Source organism: Carlito syrichta, unplaced genomic scaffold (assembly GCF_000164805.1).
Source record: "Carlito syrichta isolate Samal-C Ts95f unplaced genomic scaffold, Tarsius_syrichta-2.0.1 Scaffold305237, whole genome shotgun sequence".
Classification (NCBI taxonomy): domain Eukaryota; kingdom Metazoa; phylum Chordata; class Mammalia; order Primates; family Tarsiidae; genus Carlito; species Carlito syrichta.
In genome coordinates, this window is record NW_007249333.1 from 238216 (window position 1) to 254665 (window position 16450).

Genomic DNA, 16450 nt, shown 5'->3' on the forward strand with positions numbered 1-16450 from the left:
TAAGTATACTGGTGGTCTTATGATTATCTCGGAAACTGAGAAGCAAGCTAAAAGTAACTTTACTATGATCATAAATCTGACTGGGGATCTAATTAGGGATGAAAAAAATCTAAGACCTTGCACAGACTATAAAATTTGGTAGGAATCCATGAGATGGAGTGTCCTGTGATACAGTGATGACCACCAGGAATAAAGTGTTAATGCTTACCTTCCCTTAGACTAAATGTGAAACCTATTGCCTAATAACCTTATTTCAGTTTTAGAAAAATCATACTCTCTACTTAGGGATGCTACTAAGCACATTTCATTTAATCACTTGGAAAAAGTCCTTATCTGAATGGAAGATTAAACAAAACAATAGCCTTCTTGGAACTGCAGAGTCTGTAGTTCAAGCTATCCTATTTGGACCATATGGTGCTCATGCTGAAATAATATTCCATGTGTCAACCACCTGCATTCATGTGACTGAAGTCTCTGGCAAAAACCTGTAACCATGGTTAACAGTGACCTCTGCATTTCTGGAATAGAGAATTACCTAATATTGTTTTCTAGTATGCTTCTTCTAAAAGCAGTTACTAGATGGTCATTGGACATCTACTAAGACATCGCTAATAACAGAAGGACATAAAATTAATGAACTCTTGAATTACCCCTCCTGTTGTGACTAATGCCAAAAAAGCATCTCAACATGAAAGAAACTAGCCATAGAAGGTCCGTCATAAATTGAAAATAATCTTACAGTAGTATTCTGCTATGATAATATTCAGTGGGATTCAAGGTATTCATGAGCTTTAAAAAAAAAAAAAAACTAGGACTTTCTAAGTAGTCATCTGAAGACTTAGCTGCTGCTATTACTGGTAGGCCCGTCTTTTTACCAGTTGCCTTAAGGATGCATGGCAATTGACCTGATTTACATGTATCAATTCCAGAATGGAATGCCATGGCAAAATATGGAAAGCAGCTGTCTTGTGTCCAGCAGATAGAAAATTCTTCATGAAAGAAGAATAAAGTAGTTTGGCAGTCTGCTGGGCTGAATTACAGATTCTGTTCCTGGCAGTAATCGAATTGACACTAATAAAATACCCACACTTTGTATGCATATTGACTCTTGGACTGTTGTTGATGTCGTTTCAGTGTGGTCTGGCTAGTAGACCATAGATAACTGGACAATAAAGGGATCCCTGTGTCTCATCTTGCTCTTTAGAAATCAGGGTGTTAGTTCTGAAAGCAAATCAAAGCAGATAATAATGCGGTTCACCAAATAACTCCTAGACCAATTTCTGAAAGTCATTGGAATCCACAAGCTGATGCTCCAGTTCAGATCCTTGAAGTGACAATGTAGGTCCATGAAAGGAGTGGACATACTGGAACTCAAGTCATGCAGTGATGGGCTGGATGGCAATGCATGCTGCTGGGCTCTGGTGAAGCTCTAAGTACTTTAACAAAGAATATTCTGCTTGCCAACAGAAGAGGCAACATTTACAGTAATATCTGGGAATTATTCCCAAGGAAAAAGTTCTAGTACATAACAGGCAAATATGTAATAGTGCCTTTTCCCTATTTCTCCAAGGGGACTTGAATGGAATATACAACCAAAATAGATGTTTTCTCTTTGCTTTGTGTTCCAGTATCTGAAGCTACTGCCTATAATACCATCCAAAGTTTGAACAACAACAGAAACAAAATTATTATACCAATTTATTCCTCCTGGTTACATTCCTCATATCAAGCCAAAACTTCTCAACCTGTGGATCAAGAATATATTGTAGCTACTCTGTCAGAGTAATTCCTCAGTCTTAGGCACAACTAGGACCTGGACTAGGCAGAACACTCTAGTCTGTTTCCTCCTGCCTTGGGTGGCCTCATCCATTTACATTAGTGCACCCCAAAATAATTGATCATTTTCTGAGTGTGATCCTGCTCAAATGTTGGGAAATACCAGATACACAATGATGATCAATAACTTACATCAAATGTTGTTACGAGTAAAAAAAAATTTTTTTCTTTAATATTGGGAATTGGATGAGAAGTTCATTATTACCACACCTATTAAATTATATTGGAAGTCCTGGCTTGTGTAGTAAAATAAATAAAAAGGACTATTATAAGGATGAGAAAGGAAGCAAAATTATCACTAATCATGTATAAGATTGTATTTAAAATGTTTTAAGTTCATGTAAATTTGTAGTATTAATAAAGATATACCAAAATAGCTAAGTATAAGATCAGTAAGCAAAAATTAATTGCCTTATTTTAGAATAGCAATAAAAAGAAAACATAGATTTAAAAAGTTGACCACTAACATTAGTAACAAAAGTGTTATATTTTGTATAAACTAAGGGTATGGCAACCATATGAAGAAAATTGTGAGACACTATTTAAAGAAACTAAACAAGACACTAATAAATGAGGAGATAAAACACATTAATAAGTAGAAATCTCAACATCACACAGGTATCTCTTATCCTCAAGATTATCTACAGACTCAATAATATATCAATGAAAATGTTGAGACCTTTTTTAATATTCCGATAAAAATTTATATAGAAGAACAAGATTCTTCTGCTAGACAACAAGACTTTACTGAGAATGATATGGCATTGGTTCAGGGATATGCAAATTGACCAATGGAATAAAATAGCTCAGAAACATTCAATTCAGGCATAAATGGAAACAATACACAATAGAGATTACATTGGTGAAAACTGGAAAAAAGTATACAATGTGCTGGGATGACTTAATCTCCATAATGACAAAACAATTCATTTGGGTCTAAATTGATACAACACTGATAAGAATCAATTCCATCAAACAAAGACAAATGAAGAAGCAAAATATTAAAGTCCTAATAAGAATATATGAGTACATACTTGACATGTTGAGGTAGAGAAAAATTTCTTAAACACTAATGTTGTTAGTCATAGGAAAAAATTGATGTGTTTGTTGAAAGACATCTTGAAGAAAGTAAAGTGAAAAGATAAACAACAAAGTTGAAATTGTTATGTGCAGCTCAAATAACAACAGCAAAAAATCAGTTAATGAAAAAATAAGAAAAATACAAAGCACATAACATAACAGTAGGCAAAATGCATGGACAGACATTTTATAAAAAAGGAAACACAAACATCAAACAATATTCAAATATACTTGACCATTAAATTATGTTAAATTCAAAATAAGACCTCATTGACATACCATTTGACTTTGATTTTTATATATGGCTGTAAAACAATAAGAATACTTACATATTGTTGATTTGAGTAGAGTTTATATTTGTAAAGAACCTAAGTTTTTCTTTGCTATTTTGATACTAAATATAAAATGTAAGATTTTGTTTGAATACATTTCTTGATTATATATTTCAGATTATATTCTAGGTCATCATTGTAACAGGTTGGATTCTTTACCCGCTGAAAATATAAAAATACAAAACTATTAATACTCCATTTTCTTTACCCTAAATATTTCTAAATTTACTTGTAAATCTCCCTAGGGTTCACAGGTGCAACCCAAATATGAAAGTCAGTTAATATTGCAGTTAATTGGGTTTTTCACTTCTATAGACTTAGCCCAAGGGAATTACTTAGATCTTTGTCCATAACACTGAAGAATTTTAATTTTAGTTATTGTACCATTTAAAAAATAATTTCAACAGAGGAGTGTCCCATTCACATAATACCTTTGTCTGCTTATAGAAGTCTGCAGCTTACCCAAGATAAGCAATTGATTAGCACATTTGCAATCTGTAGTGACCTTTTCCTGTAAATTTTAAAAACTTTTAAACATGAATGCAAGATCACACTCATTCATATCCCTAACAGTATGTAAATCTCACTGCTTTAAAGATAATAGCAGATTGGTTATGGGTTTCTTATGTCTTCATCTGATAGTATGTCACATTTATGGGGTCATTTTCTTGAGTCAGAAAATGTTTTCTTTTCTTTTCTTTTTTTTTTTTTGAGTTGGAGTCTCACTCTGACACCCAGACTGGAGTTCAGTGGCCGCTCCCGGCCACCGCAGCCTCGACCTGCTGGGCCCCGGCGATCCTTCCACCTCAGCCTTCTGAGTAGCCAGAATTATAGGCATGTGCTACCACGTCCGGCTGATTTTTTGATTTATTGTAGAGATGAGGTCTCGGTGTCCAGGCGGGTCTCGAACCCGCGGGCTCAGGCAGTCCACTCACCTCAGCCTCCCAGAGGTGCGGGATTACAGGCTGAGCCACCGAGACCGGCTAGAAAATGTTTTCTAAATGATGTATTTTTTAGTACTGAACTGGCACAGCCTAATTCTACCAGACTTTCAAAGAAGACCTGGCACCAGCTTTTTTGAAGCTATTCCATAAGATTGAAGAGAAGGGATTTCTCCCTAACTCATTCTACAAAGCTGGTATCATCCTGATAACAAAGCCAGGGAAAGACACACACAGAAAAAGAAAACTACTGACCAGCCGGGCTCGGTAGCTCAGCCTGTAATCCCGCACCTTTGGGAGGCTGAGGTGAGTGGATTGCCTGAGCCCGCAGGTTCGAGATCCGCCTGGGCAACTTGGCAAGACCTCATCTCTACAATAAATCAAAAAATCAGCCGGGCATGGTAACACGTACCTGTAGTTCCAGCTACTTGGAAGGCTGAGGTGGAAAGATTGCTGGAGCCCAGCAGGTCGAGGCTGCAGCGGCCGGTAGCGACCACTTGCACTCCAGTCTAGGCGACAGAGTGAGACTCCAACTCAAAAAAAGAAAAAAGAAAAGAAAACTACAGGCCAATATCTCTGATGAACATAGATGCAAAAATGCGTGAAATATTACCAAACTTAATTTAACAGCACATTAAAAAACCCAATATGACCAAGTGGGCTTCATCCCAGAAATACAAGGATGGTTCAGCATACGTAAGTAAAAAATATGATCCACCACACAAACAGAATTAAAAATAAAAATTATACAATTATTTCAATAGATGAAGAAAAAGCATTTGATAAAATCTAGCATCCCTTCATGATTAAAAACTCTCAGCAATGTAGGCATAGAGGGAATATTTCTCAAAATAATAAAAGCCATATACAACAAACCAACAGCCAATGTCATCCCAGACTGAGAAAAACTGAACACATTCCCCCTCAGAACTGAAACAAGGCAAGGATGTCCACTTTCACCACTCCTATTCAACAGAGCACTGGAATCCTAACCACAGCAATTAGGCAAGAGAAAGAAATAAAGGGTATCCAAATTAGAGAAGAAAAAATCAAACTATCTCCGTATGCTGACAATATGATCTTATACCCAGAAAATCCTAAAGACTCCTCCAAAAGACCCGTGGACTTGATAAGTGAATTCAGTAAAGTTTTAGGATGCAATATCAACACATACAAATCAGTAGCACTACTATACATCAATAGTGACCAAGTTCAGAATCAAACCAAGAACTCAATTCCATTTACAATAGCAATCCCAAAGCTGAAATACCTGGGAATACATTTAACTAATGATGTGAAAGACTGCTGCAAGGAATACTACAAATACTGATAAAAGGAATTGTAGAGGACACAAGAAAACATCCCATGCTCACAGATTGGAAGAATAACCATTGTTAAAATGATCATATTACCCAAAGTAATCTATACATTCAACCAATACCTCACAATCAGCATCATTTTTCACAGAATTAGAGAAACAAACCAAAAATTAATATGGAACCAAAGCAGAGTCAGAATAGTCAAAGCAATTCCAAGAAAAAAATAAGCTGGAAGCACCACATTACCTGATTTCAGATTATACTGAAGGCTATAGTAACCAAAACTGCATGATATGGATACAAGAGCAGACCAATGGAACAGACTGGGGAATCCAGAAATAAACCCCAATATTTACTACCAACTGATCTTTGATAAGGCAGAAAAAACATACACAGGGGAAAGGACACGCTAATCAACAAATAATGATGGGAAAGTTAGCTACATGCACAAAAATGAAACTTGATCCCTCACCATACACAAAAATTAACTCAAGATAGATTAAAGACTGAAATGTAACTATAAAAGTCCTAGACGAAAACACAGAAAAAACTCTTCTGGATATTGGCTTGGGCTAAGAATGTATGGCCATAACCCCAAATCAAATATAACTAAAATGAAAATAAATAAGTAGTACTCAATTAAACAAAAGAGCTTCTGCACTGCAAAAGAAATAATCAACCCAGAAAATAGGCAAGCTACAGATATTCACAAACTATATATCTGACAAAAGGTTAATATCTAGAATCTACAAATAACACAAGCAAATCAGCAAGAAAAAAACAAGTGGCCCTATTAAAAAGTGGGCAAAGGACATGAACAGGCATCTCTCAAAAAAAGATATTCAAATGACTAGGTCAACATACCAAACATGCCCAATATCACTAATCATCAGAGAAATTCAAATTAAAATCACAATGAACCACCATTCACCAGTCAGAATGGACATTATTAAAACATCACAAAACAATAGATGCTGGCATGGATATAGTACAAAGGGAACACTTATACACTGTTGGTGGGAATGTAAATTATTTACAACCACTATGAAAATTGGTATGGATATTTCTCAAAGAACTAAAAGTAGATCTACCATTTGGTCCAGCAATCCCACTATTAGTTAACAATCCAAAGGAACTGAGGTCATTATATAAAAAAGAAACGTGCACAAGGATATTTATCACAGCACAATTCACAACTGCAGAGATGTGGAACCAACCTAAGTGCACATCAACTGATCAGTGGAGAATGAAAATGCACTATGGAATACTATTCAGCTATTGAAAATAATAAAATGATGTCTTCTGCAGCAACTTGGATGGAATTAGAGAAGATCATTCTAAGTGAACTCACATAGGAACAGAAAACCCCAAACCCCATGTACCCACTTATAAGTGGGACCAAAACTAAAGATCAGCAAAGGCATAGAGAACGGTATAATGAACATAGAGGACTCAAAAGGAAGAGAAAAGACGAAAAATCACCTATCAGGTTCAATATGCACAGGTAGGGGTGGTGGATACGCTCACAGCCCAGACTTCTTCATCACTATATGAAGCAACTATGCAACCAGAAACTATTTGTACCCCCTAAAGCCAATGAAATAAAGAAAAAAAAAATACTGAACTGAATTTTTATCAATATGATAAATGTATTAGCAATACCAAAAGAACTGAGTAATAAGATTCCAGCAGGAATATATTCTGATCTCTTGTTCTTCTTTGGTGTATTTAAATTAATATTTATCTTTTGGGATATCATGGACTCAGAAGTTTCATAGATTTAATGTAGTTAAATTAACCACAAATTATTATTCTATTTTTGATGATCATATTGCCACAAACTCCTATAATCTGGTTCCTGTGTCTTTTTTTATCTGATTCTATTATTGCTTGAATGAAACCTTGACTTTTTACATAAAAATTTGAACTTTCCCTCATACCTTTCTTTCTCAGATCTGGAATTAGTTATCCTTCTAAAAAATCCTGGCTAATTTTCATGGAAAATTGATTTTAGGAACTATAATCTGGGCTCTACATTTGCATATTATGTTGGTTCCATCTGAGATGGCATATGGAGAGATATATATATATATATGATATGTGTATACAATAAAATATATTTATGTATATTATCTATATAGTGACCTAGAGGCAATAGCATCTATATGTAGCAAATGTTATATATGTATATAAAATATCTCTATATATTGTATACATATTCGTTCTATAATACATATACAGATTTTATATATATGCTACATAATAATACTAAGTCAGATATATATCAGTTGTTAAATTCATTTGGAGCAAAATTCTTCAAACAGAAGATTGTTTTAAGATTCTGAGATCTCTGGACACTTTCTACTTCAGTAAAAGCTCAGAAAACTATGTGAATCAATGCAGTTAAATTATTTTTGGATCATACAATCTTTTCATTTATTTTTATAAAACTGTGGTTACATTGCATATCAAAGGAGGATAGTTTACAGTTTTTTCCAATTTTTTTTTTTTTTTTTTTTTTTAGTATTTACTAAATACTTCCTGCTATTTATCTTTGAAATAAAAGTAATTTCCCAAACCTCTGGCTTTAGTAATCTCCGATCACTATGAGGAACTTTATCCAAGTTGATACATTTTTAGTTACTCAAATGTTAAAGTTTAGGAAGTGGAGGAGTCAATTTCAACAAAATATACTGTTTTAGGAAGAAAACTTGAATCTCTTTCATGTGGGCCAGACAGCATTTGGTACAAGCACAGGGTGTTTTTTTCATGACCTTGTGTATTTTAATATTTCTATGGTGGACTACCACAAAGGGCTCAGGAGATAATAGGTATATTTTAAAGTGTTCTTCCTGGATATGGGTATTTGATATTTCTTAAAGGGTCTCCATTGGAATGTCACCTATTTCTCTTTTTGGGGGTAAACTTTACCTGTCCACAGACAATGACTTCATCTACTTTGGATTATAGTTTTCCACTTTTCTCTTACAATTTTTAGCATACCATGGTTGCTAGAATTGTGTGTAGAAAATTATATGAGGGGGACCCCAAAAAACCCAGAATTTATTTTTTTAAATGTGTATTTATTCTTACACATCTAAACTTCAGTCACTTTTAAAGTGCTTTCCATTTGATACAATACACCTATTGAGATGCTCTTTTCACTGCTCAAAATAGTTTTTAAGCTTGTTAATTTTTATGCCTTTTAGTGATTATGCCATTTTTTTCTTTCACCTCTTCCACACCAGCAAAATATATCCCTTCAAAGACTTTTTCATTTGGGAGAAACAAAGAGTTTGGGTGACTAAGAAGAGTGGGGCATGGAGGTCATACCCTTTTTGGTTAAAAATTGATAAACACTCAGCACAGTGTGGGCAGGTGTGCTGTCATGGTGGAAGAACCAGTCACCTGTTTGCCACAAGTTGGGATATTTCTTCCACAAATCATGGCACAATTTTCTCAAAACTTCCAGATAAAAACTTTGGTTGACTGATCTGGAGGAGAAAATTCCGCATGTACTACAAGGGGCTTGCCCTCCAAAAGATAATTCTGGTTTGTTGGGGGTCCCCTCTCGTAATTCTGAGTCATCCTTGTCGTGCTAGTTATAAATTTATGGATCAGGCATCATAATGGTTGAAGATCAATAGAACAAGGGTAGAGCTCCCTTCCTGAACCTTGGACTGGGCACTTCCCATAGATTGATTTAGCCTAGAGACAAAAGAAAGACATCCAATATTTAAAGAGAACTAGCTGTACAGAGAAGATATAAAAAACTGGAGGAAAGGTTATGTAAAGGCTAGAGAGACTCAGAGGCTGAATAGTCTCAGTTAATGATCTTTATGTGAATTCACAAGACTTTCTGGGCTAAAGTAGCTCAGAAATAGAGCCAGATACAGCCAGATTAGCCCTGGGCAGTGAAGGGAAGTTAATATGGTGGGTTTGAAAGAAAGACATCAAAGACTCACGCCTTTCACACACTGTCTTTGTCCTGGAAAATAAGACCATAGATTCAGAATTATAAAGGTGTTGTTTACTAAGAGCCAGTTGAAAAACATTAAGGGAAGGGAACTAAATAAGCAGTGGGTATACATGGATATAAAGACGGGAAACACAGACACGGGGAGCTCCTACAGGAGGAAAGGAAGGAGAGAAGCAAGGGTTGAAAAACTACCTATGTCATGTTCACTATTTGTATGACAGGTTCAGTAGAAGCCCAAATCTTACCCTTACACAATATGTAAAAAACCTGTACGTGTACCTCTGAATCTAAAATTAAAACGTAAAAAAACAAAAACCCAGACATTAAAGAAAAGGGGAGAAACATGCATCATATCTTGGTTTCTTAATATTACCAAAATTACAATTCATCTTGCTTCAGTCCCATTGAAAATCACCTTGTGGGTGGCAGGGAAGTGACGAGAGATAAGAATATATATAATTCTCAACAACATCGAAAAAGGGCAACCTTAGAGTCATGTTAAACAACTTTAAAGAGTCCTTTGAAAGAGACACTGAAAATACAGATTTCAACAGTTATTGTGCCTTGTTGCAATAAACCCTCATAACAACCTCAAGTGTGATAAATTGGTAACCCTTATAGATGAGTAAACTTAGATTTGGGAAATACACTCAACAGCTTGCCTAAAATGAGTATTTACCTAAGAGGCCTTCCAGTTGCCTCTACAATTTCAACTACCAAAAAGAAAATTTTACAGATTGCATGTGTTTACTCCTTCTACTTTGTGATCATTTTTGCCTCGTAAAAGCTAACATTGTTTGCCTGGAAGGAGCTTTACTTCCCAATTTTTTTGTTAGTGATAAGAATAGCGACATCTGCTGGAATCATGTGTTTCAGCATCAAAGAGCAAGGTCCTGGATGTGAGGGCAATCTGGCTATGACATCTGTCACCCCACTGATCGCCGGGGTGGATTGGGCTGGTCTAGTTGGCTAGATGAGTGTCCCCCTCCTCCCTCACTGCTCCTGAAGCGGTGCTTTCCTAGAGGAGGACCCCTCTTTGGAATGGTACACAAACTGCTGTGCTCCCCTGCTAGAATCTCCAAACAAGCTCTCAAAGATCAAGCTCTCGACGGCCTTGACTCCTGTCATGCCTGTGTGTCCCAGGAGAGCATACAGATACATATGCAAATGGGGAAATAAAAAAGTCCATGCTTTATTTAGAATGGAGATTTATTATGGACAAAGCCAAGCTCTAAAGCTGAGATTTCAAGAATTGAAACCTTCCAGAATCATATCCTTGCAAAGAAACCCATACTCCTAAGAAGCTTAACAAGTCAGAAAGAAAGCAGTTAGCAGTGGTTGCTATAGTAGCAAACATAAACCTGCCCTCTGGGAAGAGCAGAAGAGAATGGCTAGCTGCCCCCAGGGAAGTTGGTTCCAGGGCTCATTAGGAGGCTCAACTGACAGGAGAGACCTAGCCCTGAAGGATAAACAGCTAGACAAGTGCCTGTCTCTAGGTTCTTTGATTATTAGAGATTGTAGTGTAAGAGGTGCAGAGATTAGCCAAAACAACAAGGTACCGACATATGAGTTATTTTAAAATCCAAATTGCATTTTGCAGTCAGTTTTTTGCAGTATGTTTTGAATGCCACAGTATGAGAGTAGCAAGGGATTATGGTCATCACCTTGCTTAGGAAGAAATTTCATGTATTAATATATTATATATATATATATACATATGTATATGTATATATATATTGAAACCACAAATAGAAATCCAACAATGCCAAGTGTTTTGTGTGTAGTGACTCAAATGTAACAATTTTAAGTCTATTTCAGATCTAATGCAAAGCCTCTTAATTCAGTATTCTGAAAATGAGTACCCCATTTATTCCTTTCATATTTTTATAAAAGTCAACATTTTCTGACTTTTTTTAATGCTAGAAACACTTCATAATTTTAGTTGCCCTTCTTAAATCTTATTTTCCACAAGTTGGCAGGACGAAGACAAAGTTTGTGAAAGGTATTGGTAGTTATTTTAACTTGTTTCCTTCACAACCTGCTCATATTTTCTAGGAATTTAGGACTGAGGTCTTACAAACTTTCTTTCTCTTGAATTATTTAGCAATTGGTTTTTTAGACCACAAAATACTGTAGGATGGCCCTGTATCTCCTGCTGTACCTCATTTTGGTATTTACTTTATAATGAACTTCTATAGGTAGAAAAATTTCTGAACCTATATATTGCAGAAATGCCTTTAAAAAAAATTCTAACATTTTAAAAGAACTTTTGCTTGGGTATATGATTTTACATCCAAGATTCTTTTGCGCAAATACTTAGAAACATACTACTCCTTGTTTTCTTGCATTCATTTTTGTTGCTATGTCTGATGCCTTTCTGATTCATGTTATTTTGAAGGCATTCTGCTCTAACTCATAGTAAGCTTTACACATTTCTCTATGCCTTGGATGTTGGTAAATTTCTCTAGCATTCCCAGGCTTAGATTTTTCTCTGTCTATCCTTTTTAACCTGAAAATAAATCTGGCAAGAAAACTGAAGTGTACACACACCCTGACTTCCCTAAAGTGCTCACACTTTTTAACAGGTGTTCTCATCAAACTGCTTTGCAACTTGTCCAGAGCTCTTCAACCTTGAGGTCCATTTTTTGGATAAGTGATAAGTGAAATCCAGTATGACTCGCCATTTAAAAACACGTTATGTTGTAAGATTCGTGTTGCTCTGTTGTTCTTACTGAATATTTTTATCTGGAAAGTGTGTCTTTTGGCAATTTCATCTAAAGGTTTTATTCCATCCCTAGAACCTTACGTTAGAGAGACATCATGTGGCAGTACAAGGTTATGCAGGCAGGCTTGTCAGTAACATTACTTGTTGAATCCCTTTTCTCTTGAGAGGTCAACACTTCAGTTACCAGATGCACTTTTTTCTGACAGTTCTCATATGCCAAATATCATATCCTTTTATACCAAAACAATGCTTCATAACTGTATAATAGATTAGATTATTTAGATGTATAAGAATTTTACATTGAAAAATATGTTTTTGAAACAAAGAGAGAGAGTAACAATTCTAAATATTGTCTTAGGACACTCAGTGACCAGAAGTACAAAACTCCCCAGTGGATGTCATTTCTGAGAATTCCTTAAGTTTAAAATTATTAATCTTTAAATTCTAACCACATCTGATTCTATGAGGCCCCACATTTTAAAAGAAATATGAAATTTTTATTTGCTCATAAGAAGAAGTGATGGTTATCTCAAATATTGGGCCCAGGCATAGCATCTGTGAAACCCAAAAATCCCTCCCCAACTTGACAGTAAATTAAAGTTAAGTGAGTATTAACTTGTATAAGACCTTTATGATTCCAGTTGTGTTTTTTCTAGCATTTTGATCAAAACAATTACAATTCTCATATCATGAGTGAAGCACATGGTTCTTTTGTAACTTTTTTTGATGCAATAGTGTTAGTTATTCTATTTGCACTATGTTTTTTCATAGGTTTTTATTTTGATGATTTGCATTGTAGCCAGCTATTTATAGAGCACTGAAGACCAAACTTATCCAAAGCATCAAGTATTTTAGGTTTGCTTCCCAGAGTCTGAGGTGGTACTTTGTTCAAGTGATTTAGTGAGGGATTGTCCCCAGGAGAAGAGAATCAGGAGACCAGGACAGGACACGGGATACAGATCAGCAAGAATGTGTATTAGCTGAAGACTGGCTTAAGCCTGATTCCATAGGGTGGCTCTAGAGTAACACTGTCCAGCAGGAATATATTGTATGCCTTATAAATAATTTTACATTTTCTAGTAGCTACATTAAAAAGGTTAAAAAAAACCAGATTGTTGAAATTTTTATTTTATTTGAACCAATGCATTTGAAGCATTATATCAGCATATATCAATATTAGACATATTGATGGGATATTTTGCATTCTTTTTTCATACTAAATCTTTGAAATCCTGTTTGGGAACAACATATCTCACTTCAAGTGCAATGCTCACATGTGACTAGTGGCAACCATATCCAATGGTCTGGTGCATCAATTACACAAGAGTTGCTTTGTCTTGAAGTTAAGGAGTCAACTTTTCCAGTCAGTTCTTGACCACAATCTTCAAAGGATTGGTAGAAGACTTCAACAAGAAGTAATTGCTATTTGGTCGAAGGAAGTTTTTCTGGAGTCGGTACTATCAGTGAGTTTTACCAGCGAGGGAAGGGGACTACAAAGAGCTTTGGCATATCCCCAAATGAAGCATTCAGGACAGTCCCTAAGCGTCAGATACTCTTACTCAGATACTCTTACTCAGATACTCTTACTTCTCGTATTAAGTTCCTTCAATGTACATACAACTTATCCAGGATTCCAGTTGTTAATATTTTCTGGGAAAATCATAAGAGGAGGTGTAGTAGGAACAAGGATAACTCCTACTGTAAATTTGCTCCCAATGATAACTCCTACTGTAAATTTGCTCCCAATGCAGTCTTCTACCTAAGATCCTCCTCCTCTACCAGCCACCAGATAATCCCCTCCCTCATTGACTGACACTTCTGCTGATTTGTGTGTGTGGTGGGAAGCTTGTCCCAAACTCTCATTTCTGTAGGATTGGAGTGGCTGTTTATCTTCTCCTTTTTAATGGTTGTAATTGGCTGTAGAGTTAAATTTAGTGATTGTAGGTTAAAAATAAAAAAATCCTGGCGGATTACCAGATGGCACAATATATTTCATCCTGCCTCAGTTATGTAGCAGCTGCCGTATCCCTTCATGATTAGAGTCAATCACCCCTGCTATAATAGAATAGCAACTCATTTCTTTGCTAGCTGGTCTACCAGTACAGGGAACACAAAGCGAGCAGAAATAACTTTAATTTTAGTAGAATTCACATTGTTTATCCTGGTGGAAGGCATCTTCTCTGGGAACCAGGAACTCTGCACCCACAAAGCCTAAATTTGTGCATATGGCAAATACAAATTCCCTGAAAGTGGGTGCCAGTCCTGTATTTTGCATATTGAGGACCTAGTACCATATAATGCCCATTCACTTAAGAAGTATATTACATAATGAATAATAGTACCTTACCCTCTAGCAGGATGTTACCTTTAAGTTCATAACTCACCATATCCACAAAGTGCTGCTTTATCATGTCACGGTTCTGCATGCTGTGGGAAGAAATGGGACCAGGGGATCCCTGGATCACACGTGCACTGCTGCACATTTTTTTGCTGTAAAGTGGGTGGGTACTCAGGGATGGGGAGATATTTTGCAGGATTCTATGCAAGCAGAGTAGACATTTTGAGTCCTTGGATAATATAGACAGGAAAAGCAGACACTCACCTGGACTATGTGTCTATCCCCATCAAAGATGATGTGTTAGCTGGACAAATGGAAAGGGTCTGATGAAATAAACTTTCCAGCTAGTGGCTGATGTAGACTTTCTGACAGAAAGTCCCAGTACTGGTCCCTGATGATAGCATGAAAGACCTTCAGCAATAGCTGTAGCTAAATCATCCTTGGCAAGAGGGATCCTGGGCGCATGCTTCTCAGAAGCTATAGCTACTTCATGTTAGTCCATCACATAGACACTCGGTTAACTGAAGATAGAGGCAACATTTACTTGTTGCGACACGTTTCCTATTTGATTGATTAACGTCTCTTTGGCAATAGATGTTTCTGGTGGCCACTCACCTGCTTTAAAAAGATCTTCACACATTTTTCCAACTCTCATGCTTCCCATGCATCTCATCCACATGCCTCTCCTATATCTCTTTGAATCCAGTCTACTAATCTGGTTATTTCTAGGCCTCTGACCAGCCATTCAATCTGACTACTCATGATTACACATCTCTTTCTACACAAAGCGGATGGCCAGGTACGTTGTCGCAATCTCTGCCCGTTGGACTGCAGAGAAGGAGCTGTCCATTTTTGGCACGCATCCAAATCCCAAGCAGGGTCATTCATGAACAGAGCTTTAACTTGAACATTCTTCTTCGCTTTTGCTTTTATTCACTTCACCACCTGCTTCCATGAGGCCACTGGTATGAGCTAAGGGACAGGTATCTGCAGGTAACGTCAGGGTCTGGGCCATCAGTTCATGCAACTTACTGTGACCTCTGAACGTGCTCATGTTTAATATTTGAGGTACCCAGTTCATTTTACTATAGATTATGGCTGGGTCCACCTGGGAGTTGGTGTTTCTAAGAGTACACATGTTAAGAATTTTTGTGAAATTATTTGACTCATGATCAAAGGCTCAGATTCTGCTATGTTCCCAGAGTATAAGGGATAGTTTTACAAATGGTGTGTGTAATTCTTCCTTGCAGATTTTGCATCTCTCCTGTTGGGGCTGACCAGAGGCTCTATCTGGTATCTATCTCTTCTAAAGCTGCATCTAAAAATATGAGACGGCCCAAGCAACAGAATTACTGCTACACAGCCTGGAACAGCTGCAAAGCTTTCTTGTTCTGTACTGCTCTCAAAAGTAACCCTTGTTCGCACAAAGTATTGTAGTATTACCAAAATGATATATGTTGAATTAAAATACATTCTAAATATACAAATTACAAATACAGTAGTTAAATACATATTTAGACATATTGCTGCAATATCTCTAATTATATTTCTCAGCCTCAGCACTACTTACATTACAAGTCAGCTAGTTCTTTGTTGTGGAGGAGTGTCATGTACATTGTAGGATGTTTAGCGGCATCTCTGGCTTTTATCCGCCAGGGTCCGACAGCACCCATCCCAGTTAAGACAACCAAAAAATGTCTCCAAATATTACCAAACATCTCTAGCAGGTCAAACAACCCCATTTGATAACTATGTGTACATTATGTGATTCTCCAGAATGTCTTCAGTACCGATAAAATGAATGAGTGTGGTAAGTTTAAAGATCTAGGAAAGAATTTCTCTGACATCCTTCCTTCCTTCCTTCCTTCCTTCCTTCCTTCCTTCCTTCCTTCCTTCCTTC